General features: G+C 29.4%; 1 long non-coding RNA gene across 1 annotated transcript in view; it reads right to left on the reverse strand.

Annotated features, from left to right (window-relative positions):
- Nucleotides 1-369: 369 nt before the first annotated feature.
- The window catches only part of LOC139426799 (uncharacterized), a 21,202-nt gene continuing 3,596 nt past the window's right edge, over nt 370-17,975 (reverse strand). The window contains exon 2 of the long non-coding RNA XR_011638018.1: nt 370-555. This is a non-coding gene — a long non-coding RNA (uncharacterized lncRNA). The remainder of the gene's footprint in view (nt 556-17,975) is intronic.

Genomic DNA, 17,975 nt, shown 5'->3' on the forward strand with positions numbered 1-17,975 from the left:
TATTTAAAAAAAAAATCATTTTTAGGGGAGTGAATTTGTTTCTTGAATTTTCCAAAGTAGCATCAATATTATTCCTTTATGAATTATCCGACAAAAGTTAAATTGCTAATAATGATACATTCTGTTTAGCTTACAAGTCAAGCACTTAAAACTGTAACAGGAATTTTTCAAGTAAACTTACAGCTTTCCGGCGAGAAATTTTTTTATTATGTTAATTTACATTTATGAAATTTAACTTTATAATTCAATAAGGCGATACTTTATTGAATCATAGTCAATAAAACGATACTTTTTGTCAATTGATTTCAAGATTGAAGAGAAATATTGACTTTCATGTACTAGAAAAAGTGTCTGGCAAATTTCCATGAATCGAATTTTGATACTCTTTTATTAAAAAAACAGCTTTTTGTCAATCAATTTTCAAAATGAATAGTCTATACAAGTGCCTGGCTAATTTCTGGCCTGGCTAATTGCATTTTGATATTTTCTTCATTTGAGATATCGAGGAATATTTTTTTCTATCAATGTCATTCAATGCCATGGATGTAAATACATCTGAAAAATAGAAAGAAATGAAACTAAGAGCCTTGCTAAACTGTTCCTTGATTTTTAAAAATATAAATTGCAACATTTGAGTAATATTTTTATTCATTTCATAACAATGTTAGATATCACTTGATATCGTTTTATTGCTTTCAAGATTTCAAAATGTGGATTGGACATTTTTATTGAATGCAATTAAACTTGTTCCTATCGTAATTTATGTATCTATTTCTTGATTACTTTATGTTTTGAAATTAAATTATTTGTTTTTTAAATATCTTATTGGTTTCTTAATTTACTTATGCGTTTTGTGATCAACTTAGTCTCCTCTGGTTATCCTTATTTATCACGAGATTTCTATTTTTCTTTCTTGGCATACTTATTTACTTTTTAATTAAATCCTTTTTTTTTACTGATTACATTATTTGTTTCTGATATCATTCATGCGTCTCTTGAGGATAGCATTTGTTTCTTAAATTTCTAAACAACATTATTCGTTTTTATGACCCTATTTTCTAAACTAAGGTATCTGTTTCTTGATTACTTTTATGTCATATATGCATAAAACTTTTGGAAGTTGCAAATATAATATTATTCCAAATTACAATACTCTCTAAACTAACATGGTAAGTTACATTAAATGACAACTAAGTGTTTCACACTAACATTCTTCTCACACTAACATGTCATTTTGAATCAAATCTGAAACTGTCCCAGTTCAAGTTGCTCTGTGTAACATCATTGCTCTCACTGTCAGCACTGCAACACAATCACAGAAATCATTGCCGCATCATTACATGCACAGTCACAAAAATCATTGCCACGTCACTGCCTACACAATAAAAAAAAACATTGCTGCGTCACTGCTTACACAATCACAGAAATCATTGCCACGCCACTTCCTACACAATTACTAAAATCATTGACACATCACTGCATACACTGTCACAGAAATCATTGCCTCGTCGCTGCGTACACAATCACAGAAGAAATCATTGCGACGTCACTACATACACAATCACAGAAATGATTGCCAAGTCACTGCGTACACAATCATGGAAGAAATCATTGCGACGGCACTGCGCACACTATCACAGAAATCACTGCCACATCACTACTTACAGAATCACAGAAATCATTGCCACATCACTGCCTACACAATCACAGAAATCATTGACACATCACTGCATACACTATCACAGAAATCATTGCCACGTCACTGCTTACACAATCACAGAAATCAGTGACACATCACTGCATACACTATCACAGAAATCATTGACACATCACTGCACTCACTATCACATAAATCATTGCCACATCACTGCACACGCTATCACAGAAATGATTGCCAAGTCACTGCGTACACAATCACAGAAGAAATCATTGCGATGTCACTGCACTCACTATCACATAAATCATTGCCACATCACTACATACACAATCACAGAAATAATTGTCACATCACTACATACACAATCGAAGAAATCATTGCCACATCACTACATACATTAAAGCAATAGACATATTCATGTTTCTTGAAGGGGGTATAGAGGATAATAAGATTGAGAGAAATTCAAGAAGCGTCGTTGTTACACCAAAACGAGTTGCTTAACCAAAGTCTTTATGTAAGTTTATAAAAGTCAGTCTCTAGAAGTTTATATTATAGTTTTTCTGAAGTCTTATTCTAGTTTTTAAAGGTCTGTATAATCAATTTTAAAGAAATGATATGTGTCTATTTCAGTTTTTATCTAAGTCGTTTGAATTCATACATAAGTACATGCTCAGTCATTATTTTTTTAATACCTGAACTAATTTAAATTCATATACGCATTTATTCTTTTCTTGGAGGATTAAAGAGTCATCACAGAAGTTCATATTTCGTCCTTAACTTCGAATAAAGCCTGAAAGTCCCTTAATTAAATTTTTCTGTCTTCTTATTATAATGTATTTAGGGTCTTCTTTCTGAGTTTCTTTGGCGTCTAGTTTTAGATATATGATGCTCTGATTTCAATTCAGAGAAAAATCTAATTCATTTATTCTGAATTCCACATTTGTGGTTAGTATTCCTTTCATTAAAAGTACCGTTTTCACCTCTTATTAAATCCTTGTATGGACATATTTCATCCTTTAAAAGTCCTTATATACCATAATTATAGGGACCTTTATTGCAGCCCTCTTTGATCATTGTTTCGAATAATTTGNCTTTGCTGCATAGCCTTGCCAACATGTATATATGTGTGTGTGTGTGTGTGTGTGTTCATCAAAAACACATTATGTTCAATAACGCCACGGAGGAAAAATTTCGATAAAACTACCGTTCTGTATGGTAATGATACTTTTGTTAAAAAACCATAATTCTGATTATAAAACCAAAATATTAGCTATTTATAAACTATAAATTTGGTAATTTTTCCATACCTGCTTTAATGGTTTACTAAAAATTCTGGTTTTCAAAATTATAGTTCTTATTACCATACATATAGTAGGAAATGAAAAACTGAAAAGTAAATTTAATGGAATAAAAAGTTTTAATGCCATGCTTAAGGTATCATGATAAAATTACTAAGTTTTATCTCATTTACCAAATTTTACCCCATATTACAAAACCATATTTTATTGTTAACTGAAAATAAAAACATTACCAAGGCGTTTTGGTAAAATTACCAAACCTCTTGGAGTTTCCAGCCGCAATTTAACTCTGCATTTAATCATAGTCTCGTAATTTTGACCATACTTTCTTCTTAGAGTAAAAAGTTCATTTGATCCTTTTTTCAAACATTTATGCTTATGAACCTAAGTTTAAGTTTAGATGGGAAGATTAATACTCAAAATTTCACGTTTCATTGCTTATGGATTATTTTCGAAAGCACTTTAATTTCATTCAACTAGTGAAAAGAAAAAAGGAAATTCGCGATGCCAAATATGAAAAAAAAAATTTAAAAAATTAAAAAATTAAAAAGAATTAAAAATTAAAAAGAATTAAAAATCAAAAAGAAAAAAATTTTGAATGTCCAGTAGGGTTCCTTCTGTTATAATTTTGTTAGTATATGCTCATTTTTGTTGTAGTACAAAAAAAGATAAAAACTGTTATATTTATAACATTGATTTCAACAGATAATTTATTTTGCCCAAAAAGAAGTATAGTAATAGTAATATAATAGGATTTCTTCACAATTTGATTATACAGGCGGGTTTCATACCATGGATAGAAATTTGATGGGAAGGTAGGACACATCTTACGCGTTAATAATTCCGTGTGGTCAAAACCGTGCATAGCACCGTGTGAACAAAAATAGTACCATACAACACTTTGAAGCTTTTCTATTATAGAGTACCTGACTGTTTGCATTTGAACCGATACATTTTATCCATCTAAATTAGCGTATCTATATTATCTATCAAATCAAAATTATTGTATTTTTTCTATTAATATTATCTATCATTGCAGTCAAATAGGAATATAATTAGTTGTTTCATCGTAATTGACTGATTTGGCTTTCAAATTGGAGATCGTTGGAAGTTAGTCGTTACATCAATTTACTACTACAAAACAACTGAATATGGCCAAATTTCGAGAAAATTTCATTTAGCAGTATACTATATCAACCATTGAAATACCCCCACTTTAACCAACAATTCCTAGAAGAGAGAAATCTTTCTCTCAGATCCTTTAAGTATTTTGAATGAAAAAATTTAAACTGCTCAATGGGATTTAAATATGAAAGACGTCACAACCTTGGAGCTAATAAACTGCGCAGTTTCTTAAAGTCAAGTGCCATTGTTCGGTATACATTTGCCCGCTATAACCTACACTGCTGTTTCTTCTAATCTATCCTCAGTAGGTATTAAAATATCGAATAAATGTAATTATATCCACGAATAAATTAATATCAAATCGTATGTGATAAATATTTCGGACATTCACTAAAGCGACTATGTTATTGTCGTATTGTTATNAGCAAATAGCTTAATCCTATTGTCATTTTAAGTTACACGACTGGTATCAACACAATTTATATATATATATATATGACCTCTTACGCTATTTGCTTTCAATATGTCACGGTTTTTAAATACTTTTGAGTTATAATCTGTCAAACTGTTGCAAGAGCATCGATCATTTATGTCAAACTTAAAAATTCCTCACTTCATGCGATTATGTTTCGAGTAGTATCGAGTCTTTAAAGTTTAAAAAGGAATAAAAGAGGATATAACTAGGGTATTAAAGACTTGTTCGTAAAGTAAATAAAAATGAAATAGACATTTCAAATACTTAAAAATAATGATTGATTCTAAGGGTGCTTATACTTTGCTACTTATATTATTTAAGGTTACTAAAAAACAGAGTAAACTTTGTCTTAAATGGTTATCGGAAAAATGCATATGAATATTTTGTTGAAGAATGTCAAAAATCGATACTAAGTTATGAGCGTCTATACCATCAAACTGTAAAAGTTGTTTGCGTTGCAAAGAATTTTACTATGACAGGATGCAGAAACTGCTTTATTTATTTTTACATTGAAGCTTCCAATGAATATGGAAAAAATATTCATTATTAAAAGAATGGGCCGAGATAGCCTGATTGGTAAGACATTGGACTTCTCGCATTAACAATGAAAAGTTGAACATCTGAGCTATTAGTTGGATTGGAATAGTTGCTCAAAAGTGAATTATTCATGAAATTCAATGAAATATTCTATCTTGTTTAGATTATGCTTATCAATTTTCATACGGGGGCAACATAAGATAAAGAAGTGATGTTTCAGTTTTAATGATGTAAATGAAGATGTATTTAATTAACTGCGATCTGTAATAACTACATCGCTCATTAATTCAGCATAATTTTCTCAACTATCATTTACTTCCTCTCTTTATATACTACTTAACACCTACATTACGGGAGCCTGGTTGGCAGGGCGCTGGATTCACGTTTGTGAAAACGGGAGTTCGAATCCAGTCACCCAAACAATCCCAGTGCGTTAAGTGGAGACTGGGGCACGTTAAATCTGTCGGGCTCACAAAGTCGTCCAAGTTTCCATAATAAATCAATACCTCTGTGGTTACTGAATTGGAGATTGATAATTCTATAGTTTAGGTCAAAATTACGATCTGCGGATGGATGAAAGATGTGTGAATCGGTCTGCCCCCTGAAACGGGCTCAGACGTGTGGGTGTGAAATCGTATTTTTGACCTTGCAAGGCACCACTGAAAGATTGGAAATACACCCTCTGCCTCTAAATTTTGCTTGATTTCAAGCAGGCTTGCTGAAATAGGCGAGATACATTTGTAAAAACAACAGAATGTAGAATACTAATATCAAAGATATGGTTGTTTTTATCTTTTCTTAAAGAGGGCTTGCCATTGATCACAAATATTTTAATTATAATTGTTAAGATTGATCACAGTTTATTCATATCAAGTTTGACTCTAACTGAAATTTTAAACTTAATATGTTTTCAGTAAATCAGTTCTTATTTATTCAATAGAAATTGCTGTCAACTTAATTAGAACGTAAAAAATGAAGTTGGAATTACAAATTGCAAAACCAGAAAATGAGGAAACATCGAATGATTTTTTTAGTTTTTTATGACCCGAAAAAGTATTTAAAACTGATAGTTCGTAAACTTCCATTCCATTATTAAAATTTAAGTACAAATAAGGAAAACAAGTATCATTCAAGTTAATTATGAATGAAAAAAACAGGTCAAAAAACAAATAAGTTAATTAAAAATATGTAAAATCATTTGGATAGTAATGAGGAAATCGAGAAACTAATAAATTATTTAATAAATAAAGTAATCAAGAAACAGGTACCTTAGTTTAGAAAAATAGGGTCATAAAAAACAAAGAATGTTGTTTAGAAATTTAAGAAACAAATACTATCCTCAAGAGACACATGAATGAAATCAGAAACAAATAATGTAATCAGTAAACAAAGGATTTAATTAAAAGGTAAATAAGCATGCCAAGAAGGAAGAATATAAATCTCGTGATAAATAAGGTTAACCAGAGGAGACTAAGTTGATCACAAAACACATAAGTGAATTAAGAAACCAATAAGATATTTAAAAAACAAATAATTTAATTACAAAACATAAAGTAATCAAGAAATAGATACGTTAATTATGATACGAATAGTGTTAAATCGCATTTAATGAAAATGCCTAATCCAGAATAGATAGCATTTTGAAATCTTGAAAGCAATAAAACGATATAAAGTAATTTCTAACATTGTTATGAAATGAATAAAAATGTTACTCCAATGTTACAATTTATATTTTTAAACATCAAAGAACAGTTTAGCAAGGCTCTTAGTTTTATTTATTTTTCTTTTTCGGATGTTTTTACATCCGTAGCATTGAATGACATTGATAGATAAAAATATTCCTCAATATCTCAAATGAAAAAAATATCAAATTGCAATTTAAAGAAATTATCCAGGCACTTGTCTAGATTATTCATTTTGAACATTGATTGACAAAAAGCATAGTTTCTTTGATAAAAGAGTAACATATTCGATTTATAGAAATTTGCCAGACTCTTTTTCTAGTGCATGAAAATCAATATTTCTCTTTAATCTTGAAATCAATTTACAAAAAGTATCGTTTTATTGACTATAATTCAACAAAGTATCGTTTTATTGAATTATAAAGTTAATTTTCGTAAATGTAAATTAACACAATAAAAACATTTCTAGCCGGAAAGCTGTAAGTTTACTTGAAAAATTCCTGTTACTGACTTAAGTGCTCCTTCCAAAAAATAACTTGAAGTTAAACAGAATGTATCATTATTAGTAATTTAACTTTCGTCGGATAATTCTAAAAGGAATAATATTGATGTTACCTTTGAAAATTCAAGAAACGAATTCACTCACCTAAAACTGTTTAAATTTTTTTTTAAAATACAAAATTTAAGTTATTTAGTTTATATTAGTAAACTAAAAAATAAATAGCAATAAAGAACAACCATGCGTCAAATCAATGCATATAATCTATAATACGAAATTTTATTAATTAATATCCTAAATATAAATCAATTTTGTCCCGAAATTTGTAAATTTCATGAAACAAATCCGTAAATTTTTAAACTTTCAGGACCATAAACTTTCAGAACCTTTCGAACATGCTGGCGTACTTCACAGCAATATTATTTAACTTTATAAAAAAATCTCAAATTCGGTGAGATTTTACCATCATGGTAAAAAATCATTAACTTTAATTAACATTTAATGAACAATTCTGATTTTTTGCAATTTTCTTATGTGCTTAGGCAAAGCAGCATCGGAATTAATTTTTAAATACGTATAAGTAATATTCATTTTTACAAAGCTATAGCTTAATCCTATTGTCATTTTAAGTTACACGACTGGTATCAACACAATTATATTTTTATAAGGAAATATTTAATTAAAATGTTAATTTCAGATTTTGTAAGCGGGTGTCCTAAAATTGCTATTTTAAGGTAAAGTTTAAAAAATTATGAAATGTTTTTCCAAATAAGGGTATAATAATAAGGGTAAATTAAGAGCTTAAAAGCTAAAAACGTTTTATTTCACGCTACCAAATAGCTCTACAACAATTTACAATACATAAGTTTATTGTGATATTAAAATTTTAAAAAAATGTTTTGTATTATGTATTACGTATGTTTTGTATTACCTATATGTCACGTATATTTGTTTTTTGTATTACGTATATGTTAGTGTAAAATTTTTTCTCAAAATTAGTGCTTTCTCAAAATGCCTGAAAATTCTGCCATGTAAGAAATTCTGAAAAAAAATAATAATTTGAAAATTAATTTCTGAATATGAATTCCATTTCTTTAAAAAATGTAATTCATTCAAGGGTTAAAATACTTGTTTATATATTATAATTCAATTAACGGTTAAAATATTTACATTATATATTAAAGGAGTAAATTATTTTAGGGTTAAAATACTTATTTAGATATTATTTATATGTATTATGTATTCTGGGTAACATATCAATTAAATTAGAATGCGTATCTAAATAAGTTACAGTGCTTGAAAGTAAAATAATCACGCCGTTGTTCAAATAATAAGCTAATATTTGAAACTTTGAAGATTGTACTCCGAGATCACTTAAGGCAAAAACATTTCATGTGAAAGCTTTCTAAATTATTATATAAAATTCGTAAAAAAAAATACTATACTGCAAGCAATTGAAACCATGTAGATTAAATAAGCAGATATTTACTTTCTTATTTTTAGAAGTTTAGATAAAGCAACATCGGAAACTATTCTATAATATTGTATAGTACTCATTCAAGTGCATTGTGAAGAAATTTTCCAAGATTCATTCATTCCATTTCAGGAATTCCAATACTCCAAAAACTTTCGAAAAAAAATATGTCCGCCAGCAATCAGCGTGACTTCCATATTTCTTTGCTTTATATTTTCAATCATATCAAGGAAACCGTTAGAAAAATACTTTTTTTTGTATTATTTGAACTCCCATAACTTTTATTCATAAAACTATGTTCTCTTTCCACGAACAAACATTGTTTCATTTGTTTTTGGAAATTTTTGCTAGCATAGTCTTTACTACGAGGTATATGCAGCAAGGCAATTGATAATGTTTACATATCTATAGGTAAGAAATAGAGAAGACAACAGTTTTCTTTATTTTTTAAGTTATTACTAATAGTGTGTTTTAGGTTATGTATTTTAATGTTTTTTTTCTTTATTAATGTCTTACTTGCCTTCTTTTTTGTAATATATATTTACTGGGAAAAGATTGCAAAAAAACCCATGCACTTATCTAAATATTGCCACATGGAAAGTCACGCAGAAATCTTATAATGTAAAAAAATCTATTGTATTTCAAAAACTATTACATTTGCTTCAAACGTTTCCGCCATGATAACCGGGACTACGTTCAGAATAATTTTAGTTAAGTCTTTAGTGCTTGTCAAAACATTATAATAAGTTGCATATACAAAAAAACTTTACAAAATGTTGCATGAACAAAAACGTACTAATATGTAATTATAATGTAAATTAAATGTCTTGTATTTCTAAAAATATTAATTTTTTCTCAAAAATTTTGTTACCGCAATGACAACAGAAACTATGCTTAGAATCGTTTTAGTTAAGTCTTTAATGCTTGCCAAAATACTATAATAAGCTGCATGTGCAAAAAACATTACAATATGTTGCATGAACAAAAATGTAGTAATATGTCTCATATGCAAAAACAATATAATATAGTTCATGAGCTGAAATATTACATTACCAAGCATGTGTAAAAACAATATAACAACTGTATCATCAAACTTTAAAGTAAACCTTATATAATATTCTAACTGTGCTCTGTGTTTGCTTGATATTGAAAATGATTTAATTTTAAGACCTAGACTACATATTTTTTTCTGAATTAATGATTCTTGCTTTATATAGTTTCATAAAAATTAACATTACTGATTCTCATGCATATCTTTCCTTACTTTAGCAGTAATTTTAGTGTTACTGAATAATAAAAATCGTGGGAGCTGCTTCACACCACGTAGTGTAAAAGAACTTTTTTGATGAATTAGAATTAATAATTCTTGCTTTATGTAGTATCGCAAAAATTAACTATACTCATTCTTAAGCTTATCTTTCATTACTGTAACATTAATTTTAGTGTTACTGAATAATAAAAATGGTGTGGACTGCTTTGCACTATGTAGTGTAAAAGAATCTTTTGGTGCAGTCAAAACCCTAGAACCAAATACTATGCAAGGTGTTTCCCTACACTTTGGTGTCGAGTAGTTGCCGCTCTATTTGGTGCTGAGTTACACTAAAATGTTTAACAGTGCATTAGTTTTCAACAATTATAAAAGAAACGCGTAAAAAGACAAAGTTGTAGATCAATTCGAAGAAAGAAAAATCCTTTATTCAAGAAAAACAACAGATACCACGTAAGTGTGCAATAATATTTTATAAGACAATAGATACCGAATTATGTATTGAAAGGTGTGTAATAATTGTTTAGATTTAGCTATGCAAAATTCCTAAATTATGATAAACTATCATCGAAATAATAAAAAAATACTATTGCTTACACTCTTTGAAATTTCTCGGAAAAAATCGTTAAATAACAATTTATTTAATTGTTTTTTTACCATATTAAAAAAAAACAGTGAAATAACCATAAATGGTATTCAAGCTGTTACCTGTGAGAAAAATGTTTATTAACTGCTTTCACCTAATACGGTTAAAGAACCAGAATTTTATTGCTAACCTTTAATATACGAAGGGGCTTTTTGACAACAGAATAAGGATTTGAGGCTCAGCAGTGAAACCAAAATATTTCCTCATTCCATTCACCACAGAAATAGTTTTCAGTGTCCAGTACTCCCCGATTTGTGACCCTGGACTATTATAATACGATACTCGCATTATACCTGGACTATTATAATACGATACCGTAAAGCTGCTTAACGCAACAAAGTCTAGTATTTCCTTGCTAGTTGGAAATTGTTATAAAACCGTTAAACAGTTTTGAAACCTTTCAAAACTGTATATTTAAAATATGATCTTTACCATAAACTTTACTCATAATTGAAGTGATGGACTGCTACCGGGTTTTTTTTACCGTAATTTTAGAAGGAAAATTTTAACAAAGTACATGAAGAACCTCGATGCTAGGTTTGAAGATGCAGCCAATTAGCAAAAGTTGTTGAAATTCAATATTATTATTAAAAGAAACGACAATTTTTAAAAGCTAATTTATTTTTTCTTCGAATTCACTAATAAAATGCTTTAGTAAATCCCTAAGTGGGGTTTGATTTTTAACTATAGTTTGAATTTTAACCATTTGTTAGAAACTGTAGATAGAAATGAAAAAAAAATAGTATAAATTTCTAATTCTTCATGCTACTTTTTTTCCTTGACAACTTTAGTTTGTTAGAAATACTATTTTAGTACAGTTGGAAATATTTTTTGTATGCTCAGCCAAAGTCTTAAACAGACATTAAATTGCTTTCGCACCAAAAACTTTATTCGAAATACCGTATATTAAACACTTGTTTTTCGTTTTAAATATATCATAGTATCATTCATCTTTTAAATCCATGTTTCTATGATTGCATTGATGGTTGTTTAAAAACTTATCAAATGTTTTCCCAATGCGATTTCTTCTTTTTATAATGGAAGCATTTCTTTCTAAATAGGAAAAAAAACGTGCATGAAAGTGTAGAAATGTCGAATTAATTGATGTGGAAATCTTTCGCATGATTACACTTTAAAAGGCTATAAGTTTTGCGTTTCTTTTAAAAAGTTTTTCACAAATATAAAACTTTTTAGATTGCTTACAAATAAAATGAAAAGAAAAAAAAATCAAATATTTCTTAAGTTTTATACGTTTTGGGGCTCTTTTTTCTGGTCAAATTATTAGACAAATTATAAGATTTTACGTAAAGTCTTAATTATCTTATGATACTATACAGCTTTATTGTTTTTATTCGGCTGAAATCAGCTTACACTTATTTATGTTCGTGTATCAATTGGTCAACATTGTAATGCAAAACGTTAAAATTAACGCAAATAGGAAGTTTATAAGAAATATCTTGACTTAAAAACATTCCGATTTGGAAAGGAATTCTCTCAAACAATTTTGAATGTACTATCTGGTAACTGTTCTCTTCATTCATTTTGATCTATGTAAAATTTAATCTTGAGAAAGAAAATTGATTTTTGAGCTATCAGCTAATTTTTTATAGGTTAAAATGAATAAAAAAATACTGTTACCAGGCCGCAGAAGTCACCTCTGCTATAAAACAATAAGTTCCTTGTGTTCAAACTTTTTACATCAGTTTCTAGAAGAAAATCACCAGCATACCATTTTAATTTGTTTTTATTGAGATAACTTACGTAAAATTGACGTTAACCAAGAATAACAAATATTGTGTATGTGTATATGAAAGTTTTAAACAAAAAACAAAGCAAGCAAAAAAAAAAGAGAAAATTTTCTATTTAAGTATATACTCGTTTTTCTCCGAAACTTATTTTTGATGATCTTCTTTTATGCTTAATCTCAGGTTTATCCCAAGCTATCATCCAAAAGTAGTCAGCGAACTTGTTCCTGTTGCATCTTCCTTGATATTTACGCTCCATATCTCTGATATCTTGTTGGAACCTTTCCCTTTGTTCTTCACTGACTGCTCCTAAATTTTCAGGGAAAAAGTCCACGTGAGTGAAGGAAATGCATTTTTACTCTCATGGAATAACCCAACGTTTTAAATTTGTCCAGCAATTTCATTACAATTTCCTTATAATCAGGATCCTTGTAATGACTCAGAAATTTACTGATGACATCTTTGAAAGCAACTAAAGCTTCTTTTTCCGTTTCTGTCATGTTAGTCTCAAATTCTTTATCCTTCATGAGTTTGCAGATATCAACAAATATTCCTTCTTTCAACTTAGCTTGGGATAAACCGGAAAACTTTTTGCACAGGTATTAGAAACAATTATCATCTTTTGGAACAGCCTTGACAAACTGCTTTATTACACCTAATTTTATATGTAGCGGAGGTAACAGTACTTTTTTCGGATCAACTAAGCTGTTTCGAATAACGTTCTTGGTGCCTGGGTCAAAATTTTGTCTTTTCGACCATTCTTTTTTGACCCAATGTTGAGTCTTGTCACGGCTGTCCCACTCACAAATGAAACATGGGTACTTTATAAATCCCCCTTGTTAACCAAGAAGCATGGAGATAACTTTCAAATCACCGCAAATGGTCCAACTGTGGTCGATATATTTTATTTTGTTCAGGACGAGAGCCAGGTTTAGATATTAGTCTTTGATTTTTTCGGTTATACCCACGAACATGGCAGGAACAAAAATAACAATCATCAAAGTGGTTTTGGGGCTCTCTCCACGTCATAGGAATTCCAAATCGTAAAGCAGTCTTCTTTCCTTGATGCCATAAGCGTAGATCATTGAGACACTGCACACAAACTTTATGAGGTGCCCAAGATTTGTCCTGATCTCCGAGTTTCATGTCAAAATATGCGAGATAAAGTTGTCTTACATAGTCTGTAATGCTCCTCATGCGATTTTTAACTACACTATATTCGCCGCATGTATAACAAAAGTCATCTGGGAAATTTTCACAATGTTTTGAACTCAAAGCCATGTTTCACGAAACGCACAGAAAAAAGCTAACTTTAAAATGACACCCTATCACTCTTGTTAGGGTTTCTGAGAGGTCAGCGGACCTAGATAAGGATTCTCCGGCGCTATTGGTAGAGAGAGATTGTTACAGAGAGAGGGACAAGAAATAATGATAGAGGGGTACTTCTGTAGATTTCACCAAAGTAGAATGCTGGTCAGTCAAGAAGGGAAGAAATTCAAAAACGAAAATTTTTTTGTGGTACATGTTCATAAAAATTCCAGTACAATTGAATTTTTCTAAAAAACGTGACGTGATGGACATTTTTCATTATTATTTTTCATTTCAGCACCAAAAAATACATCAAGTTCAGCTGTTAGACCTCTTGTATTTTTTTCATCGCAGGTCTGTGTAATTTAGATTCGGACTGTATTTCTTGTTTCTCGAAAATTAGATTTTTTCTTATTTAGTAATTATAAATTTAATTTTTTTTCAAGGTATTGGCATATGTTTTGTGTATTATTAATATCTTTATACGCACAAACAAATCAAAAACCGTTTAACGCAATTTATCGATTTAGCAAACCTTAAAACTTCTTAATGGCAGTGTTTAAGGGTTTCATTAAACTAATAACTCGCTTTTTTCTTACCCATATAAGATATCGTGTAAGTAGTTTCGAATTTATAGAACATTTTCTATTTATAGTGAAACTATTTTTCCCATTAACTCTACGAGTTTGTAAGAGTAAAAAAGTTCTAATCTATGCTGTAACTTTTTTTACACCACGTAAATAAGTTTACCATTTTTCGCTCACTTAAAGCCGGCATCAATGCCATGCAGTTACTAAATTTTATTGATTTACTGTAAATAAGAATAAATTATCCAATGATATTCTGGGGCTTAATATATAAATTTTAAGTGCTTTAAGTTATTTTTTTTCCTTAATATTTTTGCTGAATTTTTCTTCTGAATTATTTACTAAAAAAATACCTTTCATTTTAAGTATAATTAATTTCGATGATTAATTATACTTAAGATTAAATTAATCTATCCTATTTTGTAGCTTGTTACATGTGATGTACGTTTATGATTTTTATGGTGGGATTTGGTATTTGAGTTTTCTATTATGCAAAATTTCCTTTTAAAGCAGTTAATAGTGAAAACAAATTTACCTTTAATGAGTTTTCAATCTCAATAAAATAATAAATAAAAATGGTATAAAACAAAGAAATTATTGGTAAATTTTTCCAGGAACTAAATAAATTTATAATAATAACTGAATTTTTATGTAAATTTTTTTTCCATGTAAAATTTATTATAAATTAAATTAAACAGAAAAACTATTGAATGTAGTTTTAGAATCGTATATTTTTTTGAAAAAAAAGTAAGCGTACAAAAGTAGTTTTATCATTAAAAATAAGCTTTATTTTAATTTTAGTTATGCTTATTAAATTACACTGGTTACATAATAATTTAAGACTAAATTAGTCTTAATATTCTGAACAGTTTATGATTAATGGAACTGCATTTTAAGGGGTCTAGATGGTTTTACCTAACATAGTAAACTTTGTAATTTTTTATATTTTCAAATTTCGCATTGAAATTCTCTATTAAATTGTGGTCCCGCAGAGAACACAGTTTCCAGTAGAACAGACACAGTTCCCAGTAGAACACCGAAGTCAAGCATCACCGACTGCGGTCAGTAAGCGGGTGGGTGACCACTTTGATCAGATTGCGTAGGGACCGCTGGTATGCGGTGCATTTCCTATTAAACTGTTCAACCTCGTTAAACTGTTCAACCGTAAAGTGCTCAAATCTTGCACAGGTCGTCGGGCAACCAAAGCAGGAAAGCCGTCCACTCTGCAGAGGATCAAAACTACTATGGCATGTCTTCGGATAATCATCAGGGATGTTTCGCAGACGGTTGTCAATAGCCCATTGTGCAACTCTAGTGCGACGCGAAGTGCGAAGTACCTATCTACCTATAAAATTACGTGAATGATTAATAATAAATAATTGATTAAATTTTAAAGCAGTCTAATCTCCCTTCATGGGTGACAACTTGTGAGTAAAGAAGCTCCGCAAACTTGTAACTTGTGAGTTTTTCGGTGACATTTTGTGAGGCATCTGCATGGGTGACATTTTGTGGGTGAAGCAGGATGAGGTTTTCGGAGCTCCGTAAATTTGACGAATAATTGTTGTACATTTGCACTATTTAATTAGATTCTTGTATGGATGTTTCAAACGTATAATAATTTTAACAACCAGTATTGTAAGCTTATAATTGTGTAAATTTAAGAACATTACAATACATGCCTTAGAAAAATCTGTCTCAGGTACACTTATGGTAACCTATAGTACCCACAGAAATTTATATGGCAAGGTATCTTAAGCCAATGGTAACTATAAAAACTAGTATCACATTTATATGACACCATACGCTTATGGTTACCTATGACACCCTTTACAATTTACCCTAAGTCTGGTTGCAATCTTTACAATTTATGGTTGCAATCGAAATTTGTATAGCATTCCTATGGGAACATACCATTAGCCTATGGTAGAAATAGAAATTTGTATGTGATAACATACCATAACATTACGGCAAAAGTTTCCTAGGTAAAGAAAAACCAAAGACTATACAAATGTGATTTTACCTTTGGTTAAAAACGGTCCTATAATAAAATGTTGCCATACACTATTATTATGTGCGTATTGCAAAAATTTACTTCGATACTTCGAAAGAGCATAGTTCGGAAAAAGAAACTTAGTTTTTTTATTTCTTCTAACTAGAATCGATTTTAAAACTTCCTGAAATTAATCAATATCCAATTAGTTTCGACAGAGCTTTTCTAAATTTTTGAGCTTAGTCTATTTGATAAGAAACTTGATTTTGGATTAAACTATTTCAAGTATAAATAAATTAGCTCTCGTGGCTATAATATATTGCGTGAATTTCACTAATATCAAGAATTATGTTCTCATTCCTTCTTCGATGTCGAGCGGAATTTTTGATGTTGGGATCAATAGTAGATTAATGTACAGTTTCATTCATTTTTTTTCTTAATCCATTCAATTCTTTTCAATTACTCAAACTACAATAATTTTATTTGTTTTCTAAGTTTTGATTACTAATTAATTTTTGTCGTCAAGATCTGAATCATCCGTGTATGTTGTCTCTTGCTTTCTTACTTAATTATTGTCATTTCTCATATGTTTAATTACTTAATCTCTCCCCTTAACCCACTGACGGTTATGCACGTAAAAAGTCGCATTTTAACCTGCAGTCTTCTCTGCATAGCAAAACCGGTTTTCCCATGTTAACTGATAGGGGAACTGTGTGTAGGGGAACTGTGTGTAGGGATTCTAACATTTATGATTTAGTTGCTGCAAAAAAAATTGCGTTCTAGCTGACAAAGATAAAAAATATTTTTCTATTTCTGAGATAAGTTTTATCCGTTTTCAAAAAGAAAAAAAGAAACGGATTTTGTATATTCCTTTATTACAGTACTAACGGAATATACAAAATCCGTTTCTTTTTCCGTTTCAAAAAGAAAAAAAGAAACGGATTTTGTATATTCCGTTAGTACTGTAATGAAGCCTTTTCTTACCATACTGAAAGGTAGTTGTACTCTTTTCGGAATTTATATTCATTTAATTTCCAGAATTTCTGTTTAAACATAATACAATTTAGTTCTAAACATTTCTAAAAGAAGTTAACCTTTCCTATTTGTTATGCTGTAAGTGTCACTGAATGATAAATATTCTTGTTCACAAAAGTAAAAAGAATAAAGGTAATCAAGTAAAAACAATGAAAACAAAAGAGTCCCCAATTCCGAAAATGAAAGTGATTCTAATATATATAATTCAATAATGGTAAAAAAATTTGCACTGCAGCTGACAAAGATTAAAAGTATTTTTCCATTGATAAAATAGTTTTTTTAAGCCTTCAAAGAGGAAAAAAGAAATGTGTTTTATATATTTCATTTGTACAATAATGAATAATTTTTTTACATTATACGATACTGTAAGATTGTTGTGTAATTTTTTCCAGAAACCATATTTATATATTATGTTAGTGATTGCTTAACACCAAATCTTCATGTTTTAACTGTCAAATATAACTGCCATAACTGCCGAATTAATTGGTTAAAAACCACATTTATTCAAATACTTAACAAAGAAATTTTTAGTTTAATGTGTGTGTATGCGTTAATTGGATATTGCGGTTTTCGACACCTTACGGCATTTTGCAATGTGCAAGGCTATATATATATATATATATATATATATATATATATATAAAAAAAAA

Source organism: Parasteatoda tepidariorum, chromosome 10, assembly GCF_043381705.1.
Source record: "Parasteatoda tepidariorum isolate YZ-2023 chromosome 10, CAS_Ptep_4.0, whole genome shotgun sequence".
Lineage (NCBI taxonomy): Eukaryota > Metazoa > Arthropoda > Arachnida > Araneae > Theridiidae > Parasteatoda > Parasteatoda tepidariorum.